This window comes from Euprymna scolopes, chromosome 46 (genome assembly GCF_053919585.1).
Source record: "Euprymna scolopes isolate OS-2025 chromosome 46, ASM5391958v1, whole genome shotgun sequence".
Lineage (NCBI taxonomy): Eukaryota > Metazoa > Mollusca > Cephalopoda > Sepiida > Sepiolidae > Euprymna > Euprymna scolopes.
This window is the reverse complement of record NC_136527.1, coordinates 94,306,423-94,316,182: the sequence shown is the minus strand read 5'-3', so window position 1 is coordinate 94,316,182 and position 9,760 is coordinate 94,306,423.

The window sequence follows — 9,760 nt, the reverse complement described above, 5'->3', positions numbered from 1 at the left end:
GGGAACGTAGGTATAGGTAAATGAGAATCCTATAGACCAAGTCAAGTCAACGTGTATTCAATTGAAAATGTCTAAGTCCAAACAAGAGGGGACGTTGGTATAGGTAAATGAGAATCCTATAGACCAAGGCAAGTCAACGTGTATTCAATTGAAAATTTCTAAGTCCAAACAAGAGGGGACGTTGGTATAGGTAAATGAGAATCCTATAGACCAAGGCAAGTCAACGTGTATTCAATTGAAAATTTCTAAGTCCAAACAAGAGGGGACGTTGGTATAGGTAAATGAGAATCCTATAGACCAAGGCAAGTCAACGTGTATTCAATTGAAAATTTCTAAGTCCAAACAAGAGGGGACGTTGGTATAGGTAAATGAGAATCCTATAGACCAAGTCAAGTCAACGTGTATTCAATTGAAAATTTCTAAGTCCAAACAAGAGGGGACGTTGGTATAGGTAAATGAGAATCCTATAGACCAAGGTAAGTCAACGTGTATTCAATTGAAAATTTCTAAGTCCAAACAAGAGGGGACGTAGGTATAGGTAAATGAGAATCCTATAGACCAAGTCAAGTCAACGTGTATTCAATTGAAAATTTCTAAGTCCAAACAAGAGGGAACGTAGGTATAGGTAAATGAGAATCCTATAGACCAAGTCAAGTCAACGTGTATTCAATTGAAAATTTCTAAGTCCAAACAAGAGGGGACGTAGGTATAGGTAAATGAGAATCCTATAGACCAAGTCAAGTCAACGTGTATTCAATTGAAAATTTCTAAGTCCAAACAAGAGGGAACGTAGGTATAGGTAAATGAGAATCCTATTGACCAAGTCAAGTCAACGTGTATTCAATTGAAAATTTCTAAGTCCAAACAAGAAGGGACGTTGGTATAGGTAAATGAGAATCCTATAGACCAAGTCAAGTCAACGTGTATTCAATTGAAAATTTCTAAGTCCAAACAAGAGGGAACGTTGGTATAGGTAAATGAGAATCCTATAGACCAAGTCAAGTCAACGTGTATTCAATTGAAAATTTCTAAGTCCAAACAAGAGGGAACGTTGGTATAGGTAAATGAGAATCCTATAGACCAAGTCAAGTCAACGTGTATTCAATTGAAAATTTCTAAGTCCAAACAAGAGGGAACGTTGGTATAGGTAAATGAGAATCCTATAGACCAAGTCAAGTCAACGTGTATTCAATTGAAAATTTCTAAGTCCAAACAAGAAGGGACGTTGGTATAGGTAAATGAGAATCCTATAGACCAAGTCAAGTCAACGTGTATTCAATTGAAAATTTCTAAGTCCAAACAAGAGGGAACGTTGGTATAGGTAAATGAGAATCCTATAGACCAAGTCAAGTCAACGTGTATTCAATTGAAAATTTCTAAGTCCAAACAAGAGGGGACGTAGGTTTAGGTAAATGAGAATCCTATAGACCAAGTCAAGTCAACGTGTATTCAATTGAAAATTTCTAAGTCCAAACAAGAGGGAACGTTGGTATAGGTAAATGAGAATCCTATAGACCAAGTCAAGTCAACGTGTATTCAATTGAAAATTTCTAAGTCCAAACAAGAGGGAACGTTGGTATAGGTAAATGAGAATCCTATAGACCAAGTCAAGTCAACGTGTATTCAATTGAAAATTTCTAAGTCCAAACAAGAGGGAACGTTGGTATAGGTAAATGAGAATCCTATAGACCAAGTCAAGTCAACGTGTATTCAATTGAAAATTTCTAAGTCCAAACAAGAAGGGACGTTGGTATAGGTAAATGAGAATCCTATAGACCAAGTCAAGTCAACGTGTATTCAATTGAAAATTTCTAAGTCCAAACAAGAGGGAACGTTGGTATAGGTAAATGAGAATCCTATAGACCAAGTCAAGTCAACGTGTATTCAATTGAAAATTTCTAAGTCCAAACAAGAGGGAACGTTGGTATAGGTAAATGAGAATCCTATAGACCAAGTCAAGTCAACGTGTATTCAATTGAAAATTTCTAAGTCCAAACAAGAGGGGACGTAGGTATAGGTAAATGAGAATCCTATAGACCAAGTCAAGTCAACGTGTATTCAATTGAAAATTTCTAAGTCCAAACAAGAGGGAACGTTGGTATAGGTAAATGAGAATCCTATAGACCAAGTCAAGTCAACGTGTATTCAATTGAAAATTTCTAAGTCCAAACAAGAAGGGACGTTGGTATAGGTAAATGAGAATCCTATAGACCAAGTCAAGTCAACGTGTATTCAATTGAAAATTTCTAAGTCCAAACAAGAGGGAACGTTGGTATAGGTAAATGAGAATCCTATAGACCAAGTCAAGTCAACGTGTATTCAATTGAAAATTTCTAAGTCCAAACAAGAGGGAACGTTGGTATAGGTAAATGAGAATCCTATAGACCAAGTCAAGTCAACGTGTATTCAATTGAAAATTTCTAAGTCCAAACAAGAGGGAACGTTGGTATAGGTAAATGAGAATCCTATAGACCAAGTCAAGTCAACGTGTATTCAATTGAAAATTTCTAAGTCCAAACAAGAAGGGACGTAGGTATAGGTAAATGAGAATCCTATAGACCAAGGTAAGTCAACGTGTATTCAATTGAAAATTTCTAAGTCCAAACAAGAAGGGACGTTGGTATAGGTAAATGAGAATCCTATAGACCAAGTCAAGTCAACGTGTATTCAATTGAAAATTTCTAAGTCCAAACAAGAGGGAACGTTGGTATAGGTAAATGAGAATCCTATAGACCAAGTCAAGTCAACGTGTATTCAATTGAAAATTTCTAAGTCCAAACAAGAAGGGACGTTGGTATAGGTAAATGAGAATCCTATAGACCAAGTCAAGTCAACGTGTATTCAATTGAAAATTTCTAAGTCCAAACAAGAGGGAACGTTGGTATAGGTAAATGAGAATCCTATAGACCAAGTCATCTCAACGTGTATTCAATTGAAAATTTCTAAGTCCAAACAAGAGGGAACGTTGGTATAGGTAAATGAGAATCCTATAGACCAAGTCAAGTCAACGTGTATTCAATTGAAAATTTCTAAGTCTAAACAAGAGGGGACGTAGGTATAGGTAAATGAGAATCCTATAGACCAAGGTAAGTCAACGTGTATTCAATTGAAAATTTCTAAGTCCAAACAAGAGGGGACGTAGGTATAGGTAAATGAGAATCCTATAGACCAAGGTAAGTCAACGTGTATTCAATTGAAAATTTCTAAGTCCAAACAAGAGGGGATGTGGATATAGGTAAATGAGAATCCTATAGACCAAGTCAAGTCAACGTGTATTCAATTGAAAATTTCTAAGTCCAAACAAGAGGGAACGTAGGTATAGGTAAATGAGAATCCTATAGACCAAGTCAAGTCAACGTGTATTCAATTGAAAATTTCTAAGTCCAAACAAGAGGGGACGTAGGTATAGGTAAATGAGAATCCTATAGACCAAGTCAAGTCAACGTGTATTCAATTGAAAATTTCTAAGTCCAAACAAGAGGGAACGTAGGTATAGGTAAATGAGAATCCTATTGACCAAGTCAAGTCAACGTGTATTCAATTGAAAATTTCTAAGTCCAAACAAGAAGGGACGTTGGTATAGGTAAATGAGAATCCTATAGACCAAGTCAAGTCAACGTGTATTCAATTGAAAATTTCTAAGTCCAAACAAGAGGGAACGTTGGTATAGGTAAATGAGAATCCTATAGACCAAGTCAAGTCAACGTGTATTCAATTGAAAATTTCTAAGTCCAAACAAGAGGGAACGTTGGTATAGGTAAATGAGAATCCTATAGACCAAGTCAAGTCAACGTGTATTCAATTGAAAATTTCTAAGTCCAAACAAGAGGGAACGTTGGTATAGGTAAATGAGAATCCTATAGACCAAGTCAAGTCAACGTGTATTCAATTGAAAATTTCTAAGTCCAAACAAGAAGGGACGTTGGTATAGGTAAATGAGAATCCTATAGACCAAGTCAAGTCAACGTGTATTCAATTGAAAATTTCTAAGTCCAAACAAGAGGGAACGTTGGTATAGGTAAATGAGAATCCTATAGACCAAGTCAAGTCAACGTGTATTCAATTGAAAATTTCTAAGTCCAAACAAGAGGGGACGTAGGTTTAGGTAAATGAGAATCCTATAGACCAAGTCAAGTCAACGTGTATTCAATTGAAAATTTCTAAGTCCAAACAAGAGGGAACGTTGGTATAGGTAAATGAGAATCCTATAGACCAAGTCAAGTCAACGTGTATTCAATTGAAAATTTCTAAGTCCAAACAAGAGGGAACGTTGGTATAGGTAAATGAGAATCCTATAGACCAAGTCAAGTCAACGTGTATTCAATTGAAAATTTCTAAGTCCAAACAAGAGGGAACGTTGGTATAGGTAAATGAGAATCCTATAGACCAAGTCAAGTCAACGTGTATTCAATTGAAAATTTCTAAGTCCAAACAAGAAGGGACGTTGGTATAGGTAAATGAGAATCCTATAGACCAAGTCAAGTCAACGTGTATTCAATTGAAAATTTCTAAGTCCAAACAAGAGGGAACGTTGGTATAGGTAAATGAGAATCCTATAGACCAAGTCAAGTCAACGTGTATTCAATTGAAAATTTCTAAGTCCAAACAAGAGGGAACGTTGGTATAGGTAAATGAGAATCCTATAGACCAAGTCAAGTCAACGTGTATTCAATTGAAAATTTCTAAGTCCAAACAAGAGGGGACGTAGGTATAGGTAAATGAGAATCCTATAGACCAAGTCAAGTCAACGTGTATTCAATTGAAAATTTCTAAGTCCAAACAAGAGGGAACGTTGGTATAGGTAAATGAGAATCCTATAGACCAAGTCAAGTCAACGTGTATTCAATTGAAAATTTCTAAGTCCAAACAAGAAGGGACGTTGGTATAGGTAAATGAGAATCCTATAGACCAAGTCAAGTCAACGTGTATTCAATTGAAAATTTCTAAGTCCAAACAAGAGGGAACGTTGGTATAGGTAAATGAGAATCCTATAGACCAAGTCAAGTCAACGTGTATTCAATTGAAAATTTCTAAGTCCAAACAAGAGGGAACGTTGGTATAGGTAAATGAGAATCCTATAGACCAAGTCAAGTCAACGTGTATTCAATTGAAAATTTCTAAGTCCAAACAAGAGGGAACGTTGGTATAGGTAAATGAGAATCCTATAGACCAAGTCAAGTCAACGTGTATTCAATTGAAAATTTCTAAGTCCAAACAAGAAGGGACGTAGGTATAGGTAAATGAGAATCCTATAGACCAAGGTAAGTCAACGTGTATTCAATTGAAAATTTCTAAGTCCAAACAAGAAGGGACGTTGGTATAGGTAAATGAGAATCCTATAGACCAAGTCAAGTCAACGTGTATTCAATTGAAAATTTCTAAGTCCAAACAAGAGGGAACGTTGGTATAGGTAAATGAGAATCCTATAGACCAAGTCAAGTCAACGTGTATTCAATTGAAAATTTCTAAGTCCAAACAAGAAGGGACGTTGGTATAGGTAAATGAGAATCCTATAGACCAAGTCAAGTCAACGTGTATTCAATTGAAAATTTCTAAGTCCAAACAAGAGGGAACGTTGGTATAGGTAAATGAGAATCCTATAGACCAAGTCATCTCAACGTGTATTCAATTGAAAATTTCTAAGTCCAAACAAGAGGGAACGTTGGTATAGGTAAATGAGAATCCTATAGACCAAGTCAAGTCAACGTGTATTCAATTGAAAATTTCTAAGTCTAAACAAGAGGGGACGTAGGTATAGGTAAATGAGAATCCTATAGACCAAGGTAAGTCAACGTGTATTCAATTGAAAATTTCTAAGTCCAAACAAGAGGGGACGTAGGTATAGGTAAATGAGAATCCTATAGACCAAGGTAAGTCAACGTGTATTCAATTGAAAATTTCTAAGTCCAAACAAGAGGGGATGTGGATATAGGTAAATGAGAATCCTATAGACCAAGTCAAGTCAACGTGTATTCAATTGAAAATTTCTAAGTCCAAACAAGAGGGAACGTAGGTATAGGTAAATGAGAATCCTATAGACCAAGGTAAGTCAACGTGTATTCAATTGAAAATTTCTAAGTCCAAACAAGAAGGGACGTTGGTATAGGTAAATGAGAATCCTATAGACCAAGTCAAGTCAACGTGTATTCAATTGAAAATTTCTAAGTCCAAACAAGAGGGAACGTAGGTATAGGTAAATGAGAATCCTATAGACCAAGGTAAGTCAACGTGTATTCAATTGAAAATTTCTAAGTCCAAACAAGAAGGGACGTTGGTATAGGTAAATGAGAATCCTATAGACCAAGTCAAGTCAACGTGTATTCAATTGAAAATTTCTAAGTCCAAACAAGAAGGGACGTTGGTATAGGTAAATGAGAATCCTATAGACCAAGTCAAGTCAACGTGTATTCAATTGAAAATTTCTAAGTCCAAACAAGAGGGAACGTTGGTATAGGTAAATGAGAATCCTATAGACCAAGTCAAGTCAACGTGTATTCAATTGAAAATTTCTAAGTCTAAACAAGAGGGGACGTAGGTATAGGTAAATGAGAATCCTATAGACCAAGTCAAGTCAACGTGTATTCAATTGAAAATTTCTAAGTCCAAACAAGAGGGAACGTTGGTATAGGTAAATGAGAATCCTATAGACCAAGTCAAGTCAACGTGTATTCAATTGAAAATTTCTAAGTCCAAACAAGAGGGAACGTTGGTATAAGTAAATGAGAATCCTATAGACCAAGTCAAGTCAACGTGTATTCAATTGAAAATTTCTAAGTCTAAACAAGAGGGGACGTAGGTATAGGTAAATGAGAATCCTATAGACCAAGGTAAGTCAACGTGTATTCAATTGAAAATTTCTAAGTCCAAACAAGAGGGGACGTAGGTATAGGTAAATGAGAATCCTATAGACCAAGGTAAGTCAACGTGTATTCAATTGAAAATTTCTAAGTCCAAACAAGAGGGGATGTGGATATAGGTAAATGAGAATCCTATAGACCAAGTCAAGTCAACGTGTATTCAATTGAAAATTTCTAAGTCCAAACAAGAGGGGACGTAGGTATAGGTAGATGAGAATCCTATAGACCAAGTCAAGTCAACGTGTATTCAATTGAAAATTTCTAAGTCCAAACAAGAGGGAACGTAGGTATAGGTAAATGAGAATCCTATAGACCAAGGTAAGTCAACGTGTATTCAATTGAAAATTTCTAAGTCCAAACAAGAGGGGACGTAGGTATAGGTAAATGAGAATCCTATAGACCAAGTCAAGTCAACGTGTATTCAATTGAAAATTTCTAAGTCCAAACAAGAGGGAACGTAGGTATAGGTAAATGAGAATCCTATAGACCAAGGTAAGTCAACGTGTATTCAATTGAAAATTTCTAAGTCCAAACAAGAAGGGACGTTGGTATAGGTAAATGAGAATCCTATAGACCAAGTCAAGTCAACGTGTATTCAATTGAAAATTTCTAAGTCCAAACAAGAGGGAACGTTGGTATAGGTAAATGAGAATCCTATAGACCAAGTCAAGTCAACGTGTATTCAATTGAAAATTTCTAAGTCCAAACAAGAAGGGACGTTGGTATAGGTAAATGAGAATCCTATAGACCAAGTCAAGTCAACGTGTATTCAATTGAAAATTTCTAAGTCCAAACAAGAGGGAACGTTGGTATAGGTAAATGAGAATCCTATAGACCAAGTCAAGTCAACGTGTATTCAATTGAAAATTTCTAAGTCTAAACAAGAGGGGACGTAGGTATAGGTAAATGAGAATCCTATAGACCAAGGTAAGTCAACGTGTATTCAATTGAAAATTTCTAAGTCCAAACAAGAGGGGACGTAGGTATAGGTAAATGAGAATCCTATAGACCAAGGTAAGTCAACGTGTATTCAATTGAAAATTTCTAAGTCCAAACAAGAGGGGACGTAGGTATAGGTAAATGAGAATCCTATAGACCAAGGTAAGTCAACGTGTATTCAATTGAAAATTTCTAAGTCCAAACAAGAGGGGACGTAGGTATAGGTAAATGAGAATCCTATAGACCAAGTCAAGTCAACGTGTATTCAATTGAAAATTTCTAAGTCCAAACAAGAGGGAACGTAGGTATAGGTAAATGAGAATCCTATAGACCAAGTCAAGTCAACGTGTATTCAATTGAAAATTTCTAAGTCCAAACAAGAGGGGACGTAGGTATAGGTAAATGAGAATCCTATAGACCAAGTCAAGTCAACGTGTATTCAATTGAAAATTTCTAAGTCCAAACAAGAGGGAACGTAGGTATAGGTAAATGAGAATCCTATTGACCAAGTCAAGTCAACGTGTATTCAATTGAAAATTTCTAAGTCCAAACAAGAAGGGACGTTGGTATAGGTAAATGAGAATCCTATAGACCAAGTCAAGTCAACGTGTATTCAATTGAAAATTTCTAAGTCCAAACAAGAGGGAACGTTGGTATAGGTAAATGAGAATCCTATAGACCAAGTCAAGTCAACGTGTATTCAATTGAAAATTTCTAAGTCCAAACAAGAGGGAACGTTGGTATAGGTAAATGAGAATCCTATAGACCAAGTCAAGTCAACGTGTATTCAATTGAAAATTTCTAAGTCCAAACAAGAGGGAACGTTGGTATAGGTAAATGAGAATCCTATAGACCAAGTCAAGTCAACGTGTATTCAATTGAAAATTTCTAAGTCCAAACAAGAAGGGACGTTGGTATAGGTAAATGAGAATCCTATAGACCAAGTCAAGTCAACGTGTATTCAATTGAAAATTTCTAAGTCCAAACAAGAGGGAACGTTGGTATAGGTAAATGAGAATCCTATAGACCAAGTCAAGTCAACGTGTATTCAATTGAAAATTTCTAAGTCCAAACAAGAGGGGACGTAGGTTTAGGTAAATGAGAATCCTATAGACCAAGTCAAGTCAACGTGTATTCAATTGAAAATTTCTAAGTCCAAACAAGAGGGAACGTTGGTATAGGTAAATGAGAATCCTATAGACCAAGTCAAGTCAACGTGTATTCAATTGAAAATTTCTAAGTCCAAACAAGAGGGAACGTTGGTATAGGTAAATGAGAATCCTATAGACCAAGTCAAGTCAACGTGTATTCAATTGAAAATTTCTAAGTCCAAACAAGAGGGAACGTTGGTATAGGTAAATGAGAATCCTATAGACCAAGTCAAGTCAACGTGTATTCAATTGAAAATTTCTAAGTCCAAACAAGAAGGGACGTTGGTATAGGTAAATGAGAATCCTATAGACCAAGTCAAGTCAACGTGTATTCAATTGAAAATTTCTAAGTCCAAACAAGAGGGAACGTTGGTATAGGTAAATGAGAATCCTATAGACCAAGTCAAGTCAACGTGTATTCAATTGAAAATTTCTAAGTCCAAACAAGAGGGAACGTTGGTATAGGTAAATGAGAATCCTATAGACCAAGTCAAGTCAACGTGTATTCAATTGAAAATTTCTAAGTCCAAACAAGAGGGGACGTAGGTATAGGTAAATGAGAATCCTATAGACCAAGTCAAGTCAACGTGTATTCAATTGAAAATTTCTAAGTCCAAACAAGAGGGAACGTTGGTATAGGTAAATGAGAATCCTATAGACCAAGTCAAGTCAACGTGTATTCAATTGAAAATTTCTAAGTCCAAACAAGAAGGGACGTTGGTATAGGTAAATGAGAATCCTATAGACCAAGTCAAGTCAACGTGTATTCAATTGAAAATTTCTAAGTCCAAACAAGAGGGAACGTTGGTATAG